Raw genomic sequence first — 20,039 nt, forward strand, 5'->3', positions numbered from 1 at the left:
TTTATTACTAGATGTATTACCAAGTAGAGCACAACAAGTCAAACGAACCAGGGAAATTTCAGCAATTTAAAACAGTAAGAAGGGCAATAATATACCCTAACACACCTAGCTAACAAGCCATCACACTAATGAGGTACACAGCACAGGCTCATATTGTCACGTTGTAAGGGTAGGATGAGGAATGTGGACAGAGCCCTGCACAAATAAGTTAATTTACATGCAAATATACAGAATAATCAGAATCATCTTTATTTGGCCAGGTTTGTTCACACAAACAAGGAGTTTGACTCCGGTTCACTTTGTGCTCTTCATACAAAAATAAACATTTTTAAATAGACAATATATAAATTGGCATATTTACACAGAAGGAGAACATAAATACGAGAAGTTTGAAAGTAAGTACCTAGACCCGGTTTGTAGAGTACGCTTGGGGAGTGTGATCGTGTGTACAACGTCTCTTTATGTCTGTCTCCACGTTGGTTGAGTGTGGAGTAAGTGCATATGAGAGCATGAGGGTGGGAATGGATGTTTGTATCTGTGTGTGCCTGTATGTCTGTGTCTATATGTCAGGTTGGGTGTCAGGCGCCACCTCTCTGGGGACATCTCAGGCCCTCCAAGGTTTGGAGGCCTATCTCCCCCTACCACCACTTCCCCTGCCAGTGGCGGACCCCCTCAGACATCGGTGCGTTGGTGGTTCTTTGTGTCCGGGGATGGGCGTCCAGGTACACACTGGCTCACTCCTTGGCGGCCGCTTATCGGGGCCTGGAGCCTGGGGCTCGCTCGGGCCACTTCGGAGGTGGGGTGCCCCCGGCCTCTCGGCCTGGGGCTCGGTCACTCAGGCGCAGCTGGCTGCCGGCGGAGCTCACGGGCGCGTCACTGCAACTCCCCCTGGCTTCTGCTCCGCGGCTGCTGAGTGAGCCCTCATCTGGGACTCTCCTCAGCTCTTTCCGGGACAGTGGCGCGGCTGCCCCTCTGTTGGTCTTCCTTGGTCTCTTGTGTTCTGGGGGCCTCTGGATGTCTGGAGTTTTGATCTCCTCCACACCTGCTTCACGCCCTGGAGGACGGGGCTGTGGCCCCCCCACACCCTCTAGCAGATTATTACATGAAGGAACCTTTTAAAAAACAAAAAACAAGCGCGTCCATGCTCACAGGTGTACACAGGGGTGATCACACCCACAAACTACACCCTTTTTGGCTCCTACCTCAAAGCACACTGTGTTCTGTTGATCTTATGTGCTGCACAATAATGTTTAACATTTAGTATTTACTGTCATATTCCCATATATCATTGTGATGTTGTTTATTCTATTACTCTTGTTCTCTTCTGCTTGCTTTCTTTTTTCTTTCTCAGCAGGTGATCCAGGTGATTGATATATGCATTTTTTTTTCTCTGCTCATTCTGTTGGTTTTTGTCTTTTGCCCTTCTCCCCCGTCCCTCTTCTCAGCTGTTTCTCTTTCCCTCTTTCTTTCTCCCCTTCTTTCCCCCAGTCAAGTCTGTCCCGTATTCAGTAAGTGAAAATAAAATAAACAATAAAAGGTGAATCAAATGGACCATTACGGCAAGGCTGGGATGGTCAGTTTGGTAAAGTAAATCCGTTGGGCATCTTTCTTTGCCTTTAGACAACAATTCTGATGGCAAAAGAGCCAAACGGGACAGGCCAAAAAAAAAAAAAAGAAAGTAAGTAAGTAAAACACAAGTTAATCTTAAGAAACTATACAATTAGAACAAATTACAACTGGGCATGAATGGTAGGTATAAATAGGCTGAACATAGTGCAACCTGGATGAACATTATATATTAATATTTCTAATAATATAATAATATCCAAATGTACCCAGCCCTATGTGAAAAAGTCAAAGAAACGTGGAAGTATGACGAATATGCAAAAAGGAAATGCTGTTTCCTCTGACCGTCTGTCTCAGGGACTTGCTTTTTGTTGTTTTTTGTTGGACGCTTACTGTTTCTGATGGAAAAACAATAACATTTGTTGCACAGGATGTTTATCATCTAAATATTTATCATGATATGATCAACTTTAAAAGATTGAGAAATATACTGTTGTGTTTTTGGAGTGATGTCATGATTCATATGTGCACAACAACCAATGAGTGAGGTTAATGGTAACGTCTACACCAGGGGTGGGCAATTCCAGGCCAGGTTAATACGGCCTGTTCATGCAAACTGAAAGATTAGGAGCTGTGGCCCAATACTTTTGTCCATATGGTGTGTGTTATGTATCCCAGCGGCAATAAAGACAAACTGGATCTTAATCAGACAAGTTGTGATACCTCATCAGAGATTGGTTGTTTTCGGATCAGATGAGAAAGAAGCAGCTTTCCAATCCTCTGTTACGTATCGGCACAAGAAGTGGCAGGTCGTTAACTGCGAGGCCGAGCTCGGTCACTGATGAAGCCCCCTTCAATGGATCAAAGTGCCTTCTGTTCACGTGATTGTGAAACTCGAGTGGCTTGGCTTAGTTGCCGTCTCCTGAAAGCTGCTTCGATCGTGTTTAATGTGTAAATGGCTCATGGCGTTCGTGATCAGTGGATTGGGTGAGAGTTTACTACAACCTCTGATTTGAAGTAAATTACAACATGCAAGGTTTCCAAATTAGTCTGTTGTTTTAAAGTTATTCATTCTGGTTTTTGAGATTTGAGGATTTGAGTTTCTTAAAGAGATATTTTATGATAACTCTAATGCCAGCTAATGCATATAGAGCTTGCATTACAGTTCCCTTTAATGTGTGTGTTCATGTTCTGTCCTTTTATTTGAGATTGTACTTGAAGAGCTGCTACAATCAGCAGAAAGCTAATTGAATGGTTGGTGTGTGTGTGTTTGTGGCACTGCATATGGAGTATCTATTTACTTTACACTGTAGCTGTGTGAGAAAGCTTTCTCTTTGGAGTATATGATTAGTGAAAAGCTATTTCCTATACGTGGGTAGTAAAGCCTGCGTGTGTGTGTGTGTGTGTGTGTGTGTGTGTGTGTGTGTGTGTGTGTGTGTGTGTGTGTGTGTTGGTCCCATCTGTTTTCCACCCTCTCACTCTCTCCATCTCCTCAAGCCTGTCTGCTCTTGGCTACAATCTATCTTCGTCGCCATTTGATGCCGCAGCTAATCATCACAAAATCTACCAACCTGCATTCTCGTGCTCGTCCTTTTTCTTTCTCCCCATTTCATATTTCAGTTTTATGGCTTCTGGTTTTTACTATCTCTCCTGTAATACAGCAGTCTGCCTCTCTCATTCTTTTCTCCCTGTTGTTTTTTTATTAAATGCAAACAAAAAGATAACCTTCATCACATCTACAGTGTCAAACACTTTCAATATTTTTTGTTTGTATAAATGTGAGCTGAGGAATGTGTGTATCCAGGGCTTTGTCAGAAGAACATTTCTATTACACCTATGGTGAATGACTAACACTTAAGTGGCTCCGCGCTGCACAGCATGACAATATCGTTCATTAAATTGCCACTGCTGTCACAGAGGTGCTACCGGGAGATGTAATTATGTAAAAACATTCCCCTGTGCTGCTCGGATGGTTTAATATCTACAAAAATCTGCTGTAACTCCAGCATTGCTGATGTTACCATTGTAGTTGAAGGCTGCTGCTAGGTGAGGAGTAAAGGGAGCAGGATGAGAAATGCGAAGGACAAAAGGCAGCACTGGCAGAACTGAGCTGGAAAAACAAAGATGGTGTTTTACTTGGCAGCCTGGGAATGGAGGAAAAATGAAACAAAGGAGGAAAAACTAGAAGGGAAAGGGATGACAAAAACTATTGAAAACAGTTACTTAAACAATAAAACAGCAATGCTACCCTCTGCTTTCCATAAGACCAAGTTGTTCTACTTGCAAGTTTAAACTGATCTGTCAGGTCAGAAAATATGAAGTCAACACTAATATGGTGACATCAGTCATAGCCACAGCAGATCACGCAGTCAAGGTCAACCAGATACTGGGCAGATTACTTGATCTCAGTGCCAGCCCACATCAGCTGGCATATATAGAGCAGGTTATTTAAGTTGCTGTAGCCTGATCAGAGCTTTTGCGCATGTGCAAGCTGCTCTGCAACCCACCTCCAACCCATCTCCCAATTCCCATATCATTTATATACAGGAGACCAGAAAGAGATCCAACAGTGAGTGTCTACAGCCATCTGTAAAACACGATGGAGGCTCTGTCATGGTTTGGGCCTCTATTTCAGCCTTCGGTGTTGGAGATCTTGTCAGCCTTGTCATCTGAAAGCATCTGATTGGCATCAGATTCATTTTCAAGCATGACATTGATCCCAAACACACACCAGTGCAGCAAAAGCAAACCAGGAAAACTAAACTGGAGCACTACTAGTCATGGATTGGCCTCCCCGGAGCCCTGACCTCAACATTATTGATGTTGTTGGATCATCTTAAAGAAGAGCTTTGAATGTCCTTCAAAAAGCCTGGAGAGCTATTCCTAAAGACTACTTAAAGAAACTACAAGAAAGCTTCCCTGAGAGAGTTCAGGCCGTGTTGAAGGATAAACATGGTCATACCAAATATTGACTTTCAAGCTTGGTACTGTAGAATTGTACAACCTCTGTTTTTCCTTATATACTGCCTTTCCATGTATGTCTGCACATGTTCCAATAAGTCGCTGTACCTATTTCCCATTTTTCTAGCAAAATACAAAGAATTGATGGATGTCTCGAGACTTTTTTTTACAGTACTGTATTACCTTTGCAAACATTAAAATTGCTGTGTACTCTACACTCAACCGATGGCTTCAGATAGAGAATTTAGAGTGTGTGGCCTTAGCACATCTAGTTGTGTCCCTGGGATTTACTTTGCAGAGATGTCCCACACAGATGTTGTATGTGATTTAAAATGAAGAACTACGTGGTTAGCATAGCGCATGTCGTGCCTCATACACCACTAAAGAAAAACAACAAAGGGTCAAAGACAAATTCACTGAAAAACGTCTGCATCAGTAAGTCTTTAGAATCTAAAACGCAAAACACGCTACCGTACAAGGACGACACCCGTGAATACACCACCATTGTTAACCTTGTCATTTCAGTTAGGGTTTCCAACTACAAAGCCTGCGTTCAGATGTGTCTTTAGGCTAACTGTCTAATCCGTTGTGGCTTGTGTTTAGCTGATACTTCAAGCTAATTACATCTCCATCATTTCCAGAAACAAAATTAAATCAAGCAAGATAATTAACGGACTGAGAGCTTTCTACCCTTGCTGTTGTTACATCAGAGCTTAAGTGTTGCTTTTTTGAGATCTTATTTAACAACTCTGACAGCAGAAACAGCTTTGTTAAAGATTGAGGATAAGCTCTTGTTGCCTAGAGAGCAAAAAGTGTTGCTTATTGTGGTTTCAGCTGAGCTTTTTGAGTAGTTGGAGGCATGCTCCGATCCCAAAAAGCACAGCCTTGCCAACCCTGGTGGTAACAGGGGATCTAATTAGCAAATTAGCAAACTTTATTGTTCATGTAGTGCTTTTTTTCCATATGCTTTTGGAAAGGAAAGTCAGCTTGTACCTAGGCATGTTAGTGTTTGAATGTTAAGTAGGGTTTATATTTCCTGAGACACACAGAAGTTAAAGGTTCATTTGGAAATATATACTGAGAGCTTCTGCACTCCACATAAATGAGAGAGTGACAGAGCAATATATTTCATCCCTACTGGCCGCCACCGCAGCTTTGACCTTTGCGCTTCTTATATTGGCTGCTTGTGATGGTGGCTTCTCGCATTAATAGCGCTGGTCCAAGGTGGCTGACAAGGAGGATCGTGGCTGGGTTCTGTTGTTCGATTTTCGAGTCGCTGTCACAATTAACTGTGAAAACAGAAAACGAGAGAAGAAAGAGTGAAGCGGGACGAGGGATCAATAAATGTCACAGCTACATGAGATACACATGAATGCACCTCTGCCTTAGGGTTGGTTGGTTGGTTTATTTCTTTGTATTAACTTTCTGATATCTTTTGCATTAGACATGCAAATGGGGTGGATCTGTGGTGACTTTGGTGAGTGGTATATAATAAGCTGCACAGCAGTCCCTGAAAGGATTGAAATTCCCTGACTCTGATGATCCTCTCTTACTGCCACAAGACTGACATTTGTGATTTCATTTTAAAGATCTTAAAAAAACACCTTGGATCGATTGGCTCAAAATTTGGTACACGGGTCAAATTCTTGTCTTTTCAGTAAGCACGACTATAACACCTTGATAGAGAGGATAGTGTTGTCCTCCCTGGACTTCCTGAGTTGCTGGAGTCTTCCTCTGTGCACTTTGCATGTTCTCACTGTGCATACATGGGTTATTTTCAGGTACTCGGCTTCCTGCCACGGTCCAAAGACATGTTTACATCTATTAACCCAGCACGCATGAGTGTGAATGGTGGCTGTCTTCCTGTTCGCCCTGCGACAGACTGGCGAACTGTTCAGTGTGTTTTTTCACTGTAATACAGCTGAAATAGGGTTCAGCCTATAAGTAGTTAGGATAATGGATGGACAGTGGTAGCATTGTACAAACCATTATGCAAATACTTTGGCTTGTGACCACATACCACAGCTAATGACTGTTCCTTAACTGAGCTCAGCTGTACTTTGTAGAAGTATACCAGCATAATTAAGTGCTCAGGCAAAAACAAACATGGTATGTCATAATGTGCATGTTATTTCTGTGACTTTAGATCCAGGTCTTTAAACAACTTCTAAATACCTTTTTTGTTTAAGTTCCATAGAGCGTTGTTATTGGTCATTATTATAAACTCTTAGTTTTCTTAGACACAACAGGAAAAAAATATCCCACGGCCACTTCTCAACACATTTCTTTTGTCCATATTTGTGCAATGTGTTCATGGTGCATGTATGGTGATGCACTATGTTGGACTGGTGCAGTTCATTGTAAACGTTAAATTATATCACAGGTAGCAGATATCAGTTTATATTAAAAGCAATAACAGTGATTAGAGTCACTGAATTCTACCTTTTTATAGAAGCATTGTGGTGCCAGGGGGTTGGAAATCAGCCAAATAACCTCTGCTTCTATCTTGTTGAATTCAATTGGCTAAACCCACAAAGAGCAGTGACTCTCACAACAACAATTGCAAAGGTCAGCTGATTACAGCCTCTACTCAATGCAGGGTTGACATTACTCATAATAAAATTAATGTCATGTGTAAATACAGTTCCTTTATATATCCGTATGTCGTTTTAAAATCACAAACACAGCTAACAATATTAGCTCGGTGGCGAGTAGCCTTCAGTATCTTTGATATCCTATTGCTGTGTGATTTATTACTACTACTGAAGTGGCACATAACCCAGGTAGCTACCGCAACTAAAACAAGGTAGTTGCAGTGGGCTAGCGTTAGTTTTTTAGAAAGAGCTTACCTCCTGATGTTTCTTTAGGTTGGAGTCTTTTGAAGCTGGTTGCTGGCAAACAGAGTTTGCATCACACAGTCAGATTTCGCCCATTCCTTTCTTCTTTAAATGTGAAGTGTTGTCTGAATTTCCAAGTAAGAAATGCATTCCTGCCCGCACACTGCTGGCTCTGTTGTGCTGGCTTTGGGTCCATAGTGTACCTGACACCACCAACATTAACAGGACACTTACATTAGAGCTCCTTATTACGTGTTTTGTTTGGGTTTACGGCAATGCTAGGAATTATCAAAATTAGAGAGGGGATAGGAAGGGGATAGCCTAACATATGAAACAGGAAACACCGCTTTGTAATCCATTTATTTCAACAAAGTAACTGTATTCTAATTATCACCTTTTTAAATGGTAACTGTACAGTTAGTCATATTTTGTATTTTAAATACGTAACAGGAGATATTCTGTTACTCCCCAACACTGGTGAAGAAATTTTTTTTTTATCCTTCCTGTTTCTTTTTTCAAATGTCAGATGGCTGGTAGAAGACGATCTGTGAAATACGAAGCAGAGACAAAAGAAAGCATCAAGTCCGAGGGTAATGAAGTAACAGTAAAAGCAGCACTCTGACAAAGCCAAATGAAGCGTTCATGGCTCATGGCTCAGGCTGTTTATCGTACTGAAGAAGAATGGATGGCTGTAAATGGCTTCTGAAATGGTCAATATTACCTGTACATATAAAGAAGCAGCCCCTTTGAATATTACTGTTCCACTGAATAGCAATTATCAGGTGGAATTACTTCCATGGAGAGGCTAGTTACCGCCCTTTAGTTACTATCATAGCCATTATCCACTCTAATGACCAATCAAAAGAAAGTAAACCATATTATGATGGAGGACTCTAATGCTCGTACGTATAAAGTCTGAAGACCTTCACCCTGGTGACCTGGAAAATTGATCCATATGGAACATATGTTAAACTAAAGAGCACATGAAAATGAACTAAAGTCAAGCATGGAAATGGAAGTCACTTCAATAAACAGGTGGTGAGAGATATTCTGCTACCACACGTCTCACAGTACATCATAAATTATGACTTGATCCCTTAATGAATTTTGCTCACTTCCAAAGGAACAAACAGTCTCTGATTTTATATAAGCTTCATTTTAATGGAGAGAGACATAATATCAACAAAAAAATCAGGTCAAGCATGCTACATAAAAGTTATAAACTGTTTTTTGTGCATTAAAGTGAGTTAAAGAGCTTCGAAAGAAAAGTGCTCGATTGGACAGAGATCTACTGAGTGCGGAGGCTGTTTGAGTACAGTGAACTTACTGTAATGTCCAGGAAACCAGTTTGAGATTATTTGAGCTTTGTGAAATTGTGTGTTGTCTAAGGAGCTTGGAAAGAAAAGCGTCTGGACTTCTTTAAGTTGCTTGAAGACGTTTCACCTCTCATCCGATAAGCTTCTTCAGTTCTAGCATCAAATGGTGGAGAGTCCCAGATTTAAGCTCTGTGGGAGTAACCCGTCAAGAGGGAAAACGGGTAAATAGTAAATGGCCTGTATTTGTATAGCGCTTTTACTAGTCCCTAAGGACGCCAAAGCGCTTTACACAACCAGTCATCCACCCATTCACACACTGGTGATGGTAAGCTACATTGTAGCCACAGCCGCCCTGGGGCGCACTGACAGAGGCAAGGCTGCCGGACACTGGCACCACCGGACCCTCTAACCACCACCAGTACGCAACGAGTAAAGTGTCTTGCCCAAAGACACAACGACTGAGACTGTCCAAGCTGGGGCTCGAACCGGCAACCTTCCGATTACAAGGCGAACTCCCAACTCTTGAGCCACAATCGCCGATCGCCATTGTAAACCACCGCCTCTGTTCAAAGATGGTCGCTCACAGTGCACATAGATGGCTTCTTTCACTCCTCTTTCAAACCATCTGTCCTCTCTGTCCAAAATGTGAACATTGACATCCTTGAAGGAGTGACCTTTGTCCTTTAGATGCAAATGGACAGCCGAGTCTTGTCCCGTTGAGGCGGCTCTTCTATGTAGAGACTATGATGATCTTAGACTACGATGACCTGGATGACTGAGAACCTTCACAGACATTAGAGTGGTTTAAGGATCCAGTCCCCAAGTAAGATGTTTTGTATCAAACTATCAATCACACCATACAGACATGTCAACTTGGCCTACAAGACTACCTGTAACGAGCTACGAATCCCTTTTTCAATAATCACAATTGTTTTGCTATATTTATTAGTATATATGAAAAAAAAAATTTTCCAGCAAGACGCTGTGACAACTCTTGCCTGAATGCCATCCGGGATTATTGAATGAATGAAAATTGTTTTTAAAAAATCATGCAGAGCCTGATTTTTTAACTCACTCGGCACCAAATAGATTCTAAAATTCTAAATTTATCCACCATTTGTTTCTCTTCCAGACTGAAAAGCACAAGTCAGATGTTAGACACTTCAGTGTTTCCAAAGCACACATGAAAGCACGCTGAGGCTGTTCACCCATGGGAGACCGTTACACGCGAAGATCAAAACAGCATTTGGCACGGGTGAGTACATCACCGACACACACATATGAACACAAAATGCGACCGGATTCAGTTCAGTTATTCATAAGTATGGAATGCAGACTTAGAGTCTCAATCAGTCATATTAGTGCGTCAGATTGTGCGCCGACTGGCTGGTCAGTCATTATGCTGTGATATAAACAGGAAGTATACGAGATTTCACAGCTTTGTTTGTGTGTGTGTGTTTTTCAGAAATGGCATTATGCCATATTTTTTGTTATTTTTATAGTGTTTGCTTGTAGATGTGGGCCGTAGCGGTGTGAGAACTCAGTCTTAAACAACCTGACACAATCTGAATTTTGCCACAGGCTATGTATCGTTTGGATGCGTCTCACAGTGGGATCTAGGACCACCGTTTTGCCACATTTGTCAAGGGACTGTCAACTTGCATCTGAAGCAGCCCAAAATCTCTAGAGTGTAAAGAACTTACACATGCACAAACACATACAGACTCACAATCCAGTATCATACAGTCAAAGCTGTGCAGAGCTCAGAGATGCTGTAGGCGTGTTTAGTGTTGGGTTCAGACAAAGAACATTCAGTGTTATGTGGCACCATCTGTCCCTGAACAGCAAAACTCCCACGTGAGGGCATCTACACACACTTACAAAGAAGCACACACAAACATAGATGGATATACAATAAGTAAATACTCTCATGTCCCCCTCACATGTTCTCATATTTTGCTAATTATCTCCCTTACGGATGCCTGATTTCCCCTCGCTTCCTCCGTCTTTTTCACCTCTGTCTCCTCTCGTCTCCCGCTGCATCTGATAGAGTCTATTTAAGGGGACTGCGCACACACACAAACGCACACACACAAACGCACACACACAAATCGCCCTCTCCCTGTTGCTCTCAGGCTGTCTTTCACTTTGGGAAAGTTGCAGCTTTCATCCAACTTTGACGACTTCACATTAATTAGCTCAGTGGTTTGTTCTTCTGCTGGAGTGTGTGCTAGTTAGCAAAGTGGTGTCTGCTGATATTTGATAAGTGGGTGTGCACTACACTTTCTCTGTGACATTTCGGTGTCTGTCATGAAAAAGCACACCCACATTTTGATGCCACGGCATGAGAGACCCTTATTGGCATAATCCCCTAGTTACCAAGGGCCTGGTTTAAGATAAGGAGTAGTAGAATGGCTTTGTAATCAGTGCAAAGTTTCTTTAATGAAACAATGAACTAAAGGAATTTAATTACTTACGCTTCCCTGGTCATGAGGAGACCAGTTGTTTGGCTTTTGGGAGGCATGTTGGCTCCACTCTTCTCTAATAGTTTTCTAACTGGTCAACAGTCCTGGGTCTTTCTAACATTTTTCTTTCATGAGGGAACAAATGCTGTTGTATTAGATCCAGTGTAGTATTGCCTTCTGGATATTGAAGGCCTTCCCGGAAGTAGATTTCTGGATAGGAGCAGATGTTTGAAAATCTGTGTATAGCTTTCAGGACTGATGCAGCCTTTCCAGATGTGCAAGATGCCAATTTCATAGGCACTAATGCGACCTCCTACCATCAGGTATCTTGGCTTTTTGAAAAAAGTGTTAGTAACAAGCCGGATGATCCCTTTCCACTTTAGTAACTTTTAAAGTGAGCAATAGTTCTCCAAGTTTTTTGAAGGTTGTTGAAAGTTTTTTTGGTTCATTTTCACTCATTTTCAGTCCAGTCCTTGTACTTAACCATCTTGGGAATAATGTTGACTCAGGGATTAACCAGTGGTGTGTCTACGTATAACAAAAACTTAAGAACAATTTTTCAATTGTATCTTTAAACACTTTGTTACTAGCAGCCTGTTGCATAAGCACACGTTCCCATTTCTTTAAATGTTTTTTAAAAGGGGGGAAATATTCCTGCACAGACCTGACATAGGGATCGAGGGCCAGTTCTTTCAGGTGATCCATCACCAAAGGTCTGATGGAGTGAAAGGTTTGATTCAAATCATCATCAATACTGTAGAGAAGGTCAGGAGGGCAACGGTGAGTGTCCACAGCCATCTGTAAAATACGGTGCAGGCACTGTCATGGTTTGAGGCTCAGGTTCAGTCAGTTGTGTCGGAGGTCGTGTTAAAATTAATGGAATTATGAAAACAGTACAGTCAGATTTTGATTCACAATGCAATAACATCCTAAAAAAATTTAATAATTTCATTTTTACGGCATGACAATGATCCCAAGCATACTGTCAGTGTAGTAAAGACATGGCCAGATAATCACACAGTGAAACACTATCAGTCATGGATCGGCCTCCTCAGATCTCGAACCTCAACATTATTGAAGCAGTGTGGGATCATCTAAATGCAGCCAACATCCAAAGAAGAGCTTTGAATGTCCTTCAAGAAGCCTGGAGAACTATTCCTACTTAAAGAAATGACAAGAAAGCTGCCTGAGAGAGTTCAGACTGTGTTGAAGGATAAAGGTGGTCATACCAAATATTGACTTTCAAGCTCCTTGTATTGTAAAAGCTCTGTTTCTCCCTTATATAATGTATTAAGATGTATATTTGCACTTTTCAAAAAATCAGTACACTTTAATATTAAACCCTGGTCACGTTATGTTGTGGCTGCACAGTCAGCTAATGCTTGTTTTGCTCTTGTTAGCATGAATCCACGACACATATTGCTGTTACATTTCACGAAATGTTTGTTTTAAGAGTCTTAGGATTCTACTGACTGTTATTAATATTATTATTGTTATTATGTCTATTATTGCAGGACCTTTACCTTATAATACAAAGTGCTTTGAGGTGACTGTTGTTGTGATTTGGCGCCATATGACTGAAAATGAAAACTGAATTGAATTTCCGTGCAAAGAAAAACTGGCTTTATGAGTGTCACTTCAATAACTTTCAGTAATATTGCATGTATGTTTGTAGCTTTGAAGGGTTAATGAGACTACATATTACCACCACTTTTCAGTTTTATTAGTTTGCCTTAATTATGCATCAAGTGCAAGTACCACAGATCCATAAAGCCACTGCAGACTAAACAAGCTTTGCATTTCTTGGTAAACTTTGTTGAATTATGCCTGACTCTCATTCTCCTGACTTAAGGACTTCTGGTTTTCCTGTAATATTTAAATTTGGGGGTTTAAAAAAAGATGCTCCAATTCCAACCAAAAAGCACTTCCTACCTTAGAGAGACCAGCCTCCTCAAAAAACTTAACTTCTTCTGACACGTAAATTGGTTTTTACAGAGACAGAAGTCAGAGATGCATACCCTGACATTTTAGAGTATTTTTAGTTGGTGTTTGAACAAGTCAGAGAGTCTGAGTGTCTGTTTTCCTTCCTCACTACCTCTCATGCTGCAGCTCTCATGTGATGATGAGACATTGTGTCATGTGCCCATCTGTCAGTGATGACTATGCCCTGATATCAGTACAAAATACACATATATACTAAACACATGCATGTTCTCTGTTGAGGAGGAGGAGAAAAAGGCCGTGTCTCTCAAGTTAATTAGTCTCTCTGGCACTGCGCTCCCCTCTTCCCTTCTCCAAAAGAGCACCAAGGTCAGATTACTTCTCATGATGGATCTCCGCATGTGTTCATGTCCCACTTTCTCCCGTTTTTCTCCGTTACACACACAAAGACGCACGTGCTTTCACAATGTCTTTGATCCTAAAGCCAGAATCGATTTGTTTTGTTGATGCAGTAGAGCTACCGAGTGTAATGACCTCTTCACTGTAGCTGCAGGGACAACATGTGTGTGTATGCGTGTGGCTGCAGGGATCAGCCATAATGAAGTGTGAATCCATCTGATAAAAAAACTGTGAGTCGGTGAACTTCCCCAAAGGACTTACACACTGCTTTTACACAGATTACCTCTGCAAGAGTGCGCCTCTGTCTAGTTAAGCTACTTTCACTTCATTTAATCTTAATTTCCTTTTAGTTTGACGTGCAGCTTTTTGATTGTTACAAATTAAACGTGAGTTAAGGCCTCTACACACCAAATGTATAAAATTTGTGGAAATATTTCGTGCGTCAAAAATATTTTTGAATTTGCCTATTCCTAACGCTACAGAGGAGAATTAGGGCCACATTAAGAAAAAAACATATATTATTGTTCATTTTGAAATTTTGAAATTACACTAGACTCACTATTTAGAGAGTAAAAAAGTAGAAATACTGTTTTGAAAAGAAAAAAGTCAAAATGTGGAGATTTAAGTTGTCCTTTCAAGCCAAATTCCTTCCATGGCTGCTGTGCTCTGCAAAATGCCTTCACCACAGAACACCAGACGTGGCAGGCCCGCCATCAGAGCTCAGCTCTCTTCACAGATGAGAGCAGGTTCACGCTGAGCACTTGTGACAGACATGAAAGAGTCTGGAGAAACCGTGGCGATTGTTAAGCCGCCTGCAACATCATCCAGCATGACGGGTTTGGCAGTGGGTCAGTGACGGTGTGGGGAGGCATGTCCTCCTTTGTGTTGGTGAATGCCACACGGTGCTGGGTATGTGAGCAGAGGTCCCACTAATGGACGTCAGGACCGCATGGAGTCTGTGCCCGACGAGTAACCCGCTGGTGCTCGTTTTGCATGTCTCTCGGGGCGCGCCTCCTATTCCTCCTCACACACAGCAGCAGATCCTGAGCCTTAGGATGGTGTCTCCTCCACACTCTTGACACAGGATGCTACTTTGCAACCTGAATATGCCGCAGGTTATCTTTCCTAAGCGGGCAGATTGACATCTCAGAAGTTTAACTGACTTTGTGTTTTAATGCTTTTTTACAAAATCCTTTAGTTGTTTTTCTACATTAAATTAATCATATTCTCAGGCTTCAAACAGCAACATGTAGTGATGAAAAGAACCCATAAAGTGTGAGCGGTGTGTGTTCGAGGAGATGTGTGGCAGACGCTGAAGGAGCAGGTGCAGAGTGGACCGGCGGGTTCACAAAGGCGAGGAGCTGATTGGCAGGACTTTGCAGAAAGCTGACTGGCTGGCACACGCGGGAATCTGGAGTGCAGAGAGTTTGGAAACTACAGAGAAAAAAGTAGTTGTTATTACTGCTACACTTAATGGAAAAATTTGACAGAGAGTGGGTGGAAGAGCTGGAGTTAATATACTGCAGGACGATGATGTATACCTGTGTGGGGAAAGATGCTGGTGGAAGGAAGAACGTGCACAGGAAAAAGATTGATCTGAATCACAGAGCTGTATCACAATAAGTGAATGCAGATGTGCATTAATTTACTCATGACTCATGACAGTCTCTTCCACATATATCTGCATGCAACATGGCAGCTTTATATCCTTACTAGCTTCACATATGGTGACTGTCAAAACAATAAGAACAGAAGAATAAACGATACGTCAAGACCAAGTAGGAAGAAAGAGAAAAAAACTGAAAAGTAAAAGTCCAGTGAAAAAAACAACCTTACTCATAAAACTTAGGATGCTCTTTTGAAGTCGGCTTACACATATGGAGAGTTTGCTTCTGCAGAGGTTTGGTTGCTGAAGGTTCAGTTCTTGGTAGTGAATGACAGGAAACTGTACTTTCCCGTTGTTGCCAGGGAACTGGGAACTTTTACTTTTGCACGAGCAGGACCTTTCAAGCTCTACTAATCCTTCCTGCACCGCGTTGCATCTCTATGTTTGCCTGCGTTGCCCGTATGCTGCCACTTTGACGGCATCACGCTCATCACCAAGAAGCCAATTCGCTCGCTTAGTGCAGAGCCACTTCACTTCTCACTCACTCAGCTCAATTAAGGCTTAAAGCACTTGAGACAGTCATTTTCTGTAAATTGTACCGATTTCTTCTAGAGCAGCATCTGATGCACTGATTTTTAATGACTGGGTCACAACACTCTGGCTGAGGGTAGTTCTGACATTGCAATTGCTGCATCTTCCTTTACGTTTGTGGTGGCTTTTTGGCCAACCGAGGAACAAAGTGCATCACAAAGTACTTTGACGCTTCCCTTCCATTAATAGTGATTATTAAGCTTTTTTTCCACCCAGAAAGCTGACGCTGCAGTGGGAGTGGGACTGTCTCAAACCCCAACACTGGTATTTGTAGCCGCTGCCACTGTGTTTAAGTACCAGCTGAGACCATGAGCATGAGCAGTCCTATCTGAGGACTTTGGGGAATAAACTCTGAGTAACCCAAGTTCTTAAATTTACTATTATTTATTAGGATCTGAGTTTCCTTGTATTTTGTCATTCATTGTTTATGTTAAGTTCATTTAGATATTAGCTCCTAGATTGTTTTAGTTTTTGTTCTTTGCTTGTTAAAGCCATTTGTGTCTTCGCCCCCTGTGGTTAAGTCTTTCTTGTTGGCTCATGTCTTAAGCTGTCATGTTTCATGTCTGCATGGTTCATTTGTCAAGTATGTGTCTTGTCTGCATCCCGTCATGTTTCCTGTTTATTTTGAAAGTCTTGTTTCCATGTTCTAAGTTTACACTTCCCCTGCGGTCTCATTATGATTTTTTGTGGCAGCTGTTTCCTCATGTGTTTCCACTTCCCATGATCACCCCTTGTGTGTCTGTGTGTTTCCGTTCAGTCTTCGTCAGATCGTCTGTACTATTTTCCCCATGTCAAGTCATAGTTCAAAGATCATAGTTACTGTCATAGTTCACAGTCATAGCAGTCACAATCGTCATAGTTTCCTACTCAGTCTGTCTCTTCATCTGTGTCTGCTCCTGGGTCCTCCTCACTCTTGTTCTTATCGCTAAAATGGCCTGCATTTGTATAGCGCTTTACTCAGTCCCTAAGGACCCCAAAGCGCTTTACACTACATTCAGTCATTCACCCATTCACACACACATTCACACACTGGTGATGGCAAGCTACATTGTAGCCACAGCTGCCCTGGGGCGCACTCACCGAGGCGAGGCTGCCGGACACTGGCGCCACCGGGCCCTCTGACCACCACCAGTAATGGTGGTGGTCAGAGGGCTAATGATAGTTCCTCATGGTTTGCTTCATGTTTGGGCTCATTGCCAATAATTTATGTGTTTAATGCATATGTACAGAAGAGAAGATGACAAGCATGTGCCTGTATAACTCTCTGGCCAGCGAATGTAACGCAAATACCTTCAGGACTTGACGTCATTTCACATGCGTGTTCATCAGGTTTTGATAGGTTGATTGGGGTTTTTTGTTGGTTTTTTTGCTCTTAGTCAGCATTTACAGTATTTACATTTTCTTGTGCTATGTTGTCCTATTCTTGTGAAAATATGTCATATTCAACAGTCAGGCTTTCCTATTGGCTAATTTTTGAGTCATTTTCCACTTATTATAAGCCTATTAACAGGAAGCGATTGGTCATGCACAACAATGCCTCTAAAAGAGCCATTAATCAGCCATTTCATTAACTTTTCACCTACTTATTACTCTAATCAACCAATCACATGGCAGAAATTCAAGACAACCTGTTGAGGATTAAATTAGACATCAGGATGAGGAAGAAAGGCGATTTACTGTAAGTGGTTTGAATGTGTTGTGGTTGTTGGTGACAGACGGGCGGTCTGAGTATTTTTAGAAACTGCTGATCTATACTCAGATATCAGCTATCTGCTACACCCCTTGCCCCACAGGCTAAGTCAGCAAAGCGTAACTAATAAAACCACTGGTGAGTGTAAAGAGCCAATGTGTTACTAATATGCATGCTTAAAGCAGCTTCTAAGTGTCTGAATATATGTTCCTTTTCCTCTTGGCTGAATTCCTTGTAAAGAAAGTATAGCAGCAATTATTTGCTGCTATACTTTCAATTATTTGAAAGTATAGCAGTTGCTATACCAGGAAAAAGTATCCAAAATGTATCTGCAGAGGAAGTGCTCTTATTACGAATCATTTCAGTGAGGGAAATGCGGCATTAGTCAGCTCAGCCCTGACAGGGCTGCAGACCAAAAACAGCTGCTGAGTCTGGTTTAGGAAGCGTTCCTCCCTCTAATCAAGTGTTTTTCTTTAAGTGGGCAATCACTTATTAATTAGCAACTCCCAAGCCATAGCGAGCTCTCCTGACAGGCTGCCAAAAGAAAGATAATCAGAGTATATGGGCCTTTCAACTTTGGGGAACACAGTTGACAACCCATCACCGCACCCCCTCTGGGTGCACAAATCCAAATTAGCTCTCGTCACACCCTCTTGAATTTTTATGTCGATAGCAGACGCATGTCCCCATGACTGCCGGCCAAGATTCTGCAAATGTTTTAGGTGAAAAAAAGTCCATTATTCATTATCTGAATTCTCCACAGCGGTGTCAAATGGTAGAAATATAAGTGAGCGTCCTGCATTTGGGTGAAATTCCTCACCGGTGGGCAAATACTGAGAACTGCAGATTCATATAAGTCAATGCATTGGAGTTGATGCTGGAAGATCAGGTTAGAAACAGCCTTCAACTCACTTTTACCTCAATCTTAAAACGTAGTAAACATGAAGTACTGACTGTCTCAGTACCACAGTCACACGTATACCCACAAACTAATTGCTCTCCTTCAGGCTGTCTATCAAACAGCGCCTGGCTTTTTAATGACATGCTAATAAGGCACTAACGACAGAGGGAAAAAAAGCCTAACAATCTTTGCAATTAAAATGGCCGAAAAATTTTTCCTCCTCCTCTTCAGTCCTTCTTCTCTTCCGCTCCTCCCCAGGCGGGGGGTTGCCGGGCGTTTTGTCAGCCCTACTTGGTTTAAGTAGTTTTTATAATGGAGGCTGCCACATCAAGAAAGCGTCAGGAAGGATGCGAGTGCACATGAGAGGAGAGAGAGTGTGTTAAGTGTGTCCTTTTTGTTTCATTTCCAATAATGTTCCTGTATGAGAGAGAAGGGCTGTGTCAGAATGCTGAGTAAAAGTCTCTGGAGGGTTGCCTACACACAAACACACACGCACACACACCGTGTGGGCGCACGGACACCCACTCGCAGTTTTTGTGCATTTACACACAAAGCTGTGCACTCTGGTCCTCCCACTCACTCTGCTTTCTTCTTCACCTTAGAGTCTTCGCAATAATGCGAAAGGACAAGGTCTCTGAAAAATTCAAACGGGAGCGGGAAGAGGAAGAAAAAGGAAAAGAGATGGTCCCCGTCACGAGAGGGATGAAGGGTCACCCCGTGTCCGCGTCGTTAACATAAATTATCGAACGCGTCTCCCCTGTTGACTGTCAAGCTGCTGCCCATCCACCCTCTGCCCCTCATTAAATATGAACGTGAAGCCCTTGCGGTGTGCGTTGGGGGAATGTAAGTGAAAAGTGGCCAAAACATGAACATTCAGCATATGCTGTATCCTCTGTGATGCTTTCATTGCTTGTTGCGACCAAATTCAGTCAACAAGGGAGCCAATTTTCAAGAGTGTGTGCTTTTTTTCTCTTGGTGAAGGAAAATTGGATGCTGTTCATCTGCGAGTATTGTGTAGTTTGCATTGCTGGCATGTCTCTTATTAGTCTCCTCGGCAACACTAACACCAGACTCATCTGTACTGAATAGCATGAAAAAGTCACAGCACAGTACTTTGGATGCAACGTGTCGGCACAGCTGCTGATCAAAGAGCTTCAGTCCGATGTTTATTTAATGATTCACATGTGGCGTAAATGAACTGACTCCATCTTATCCAATCTCTTTTTCTCTATTTTTACTTGGTAGGCTTTTCCTTTGAATTAGCAATGTAGGCATCAGCAACTTTTAAACATCTGGATTTCATGTGTGTTTATATAAAGTTAAAGGCTTTGCTCGTCTACCTTCACACACATATGAATGTTAGGAGTGAGTTTATGGGAATTTTGACCATTCTGCCAGAAGCACATTGGACGAGAAGGCCTGGCTCACAGTTTTTGCTCTAATTCATCCCAAATTCTGTCGGGTTGAGGTCAGGAGTCTGTGCAGGCCAGCCAAGTTCTTCCACACCATAATCGCTCATCTAATAATAAAATGGAAGATCAGATCATTAAATAATTTTTACTGCTTGTTAGCCAGCTACTGTGGTTATTTAAGGTACTTGCAACCATATTTTAGTTATCCAAACCTACCAGACACTTTGTGTAGAAGTAATTGCACCAAAATTGGTTGAGTCACGCGTGGCTAGAAGAACTGCAGTCAGATAACTTTGACCTCTTCTCTGTGGAATTGTTTTTCACATCGATCGGCTATGTTTGGATATCTGGTTT

The 20,039-nt window shown here is 42.0% G+C and overlaps 1 protein-coding gene across 2 annotated transcripts in view; it reads left to right on the forward strand.

Annotated features, from left to right (window-relative positions):
* Nucleotides 1-20,039, forward strand: part of htr2cl1 (5-hydroxytryptamine (serotonin) receptor 2C, G protein-coupled-like 1) — a 234,614-nt gene that overhangs the window by 104,219 nt on the left and 110,356 nt on the right. For both annotated transcript variants that reach the window (XM_086277081.1, XM_086277090.1), the window contains exon 3: nucleotides 9,813-9,935. The gene's annotated coding sequence lies outside the window, so the exon portion shown is untranslated. The remainder of the gene's footprint in view (nucleotides 1-9,812; nucleotides 9,936-20,039) is intronic.

The sequence above is a fragment of the Aulonocara sp. 'chitande type north' Nkhata Bay genome, linkage group LG3 (assembly GCF_057382095.1).
Source record: "Aulonocara sp. 'chitande type north' Nkhata Bay isolate Kocher_YH1m ecotype deep benthic linkage group LG3, A_spYH_male_GT1.1, whole genome shotgun sequence".
NCBI lineage: Eukaryota > Metazoa > Chordata > Actinopteri > Cichliformes > Cichlidae > Aulonocara > Aulonocara sp. 'chitande type north' Nkhata Bay.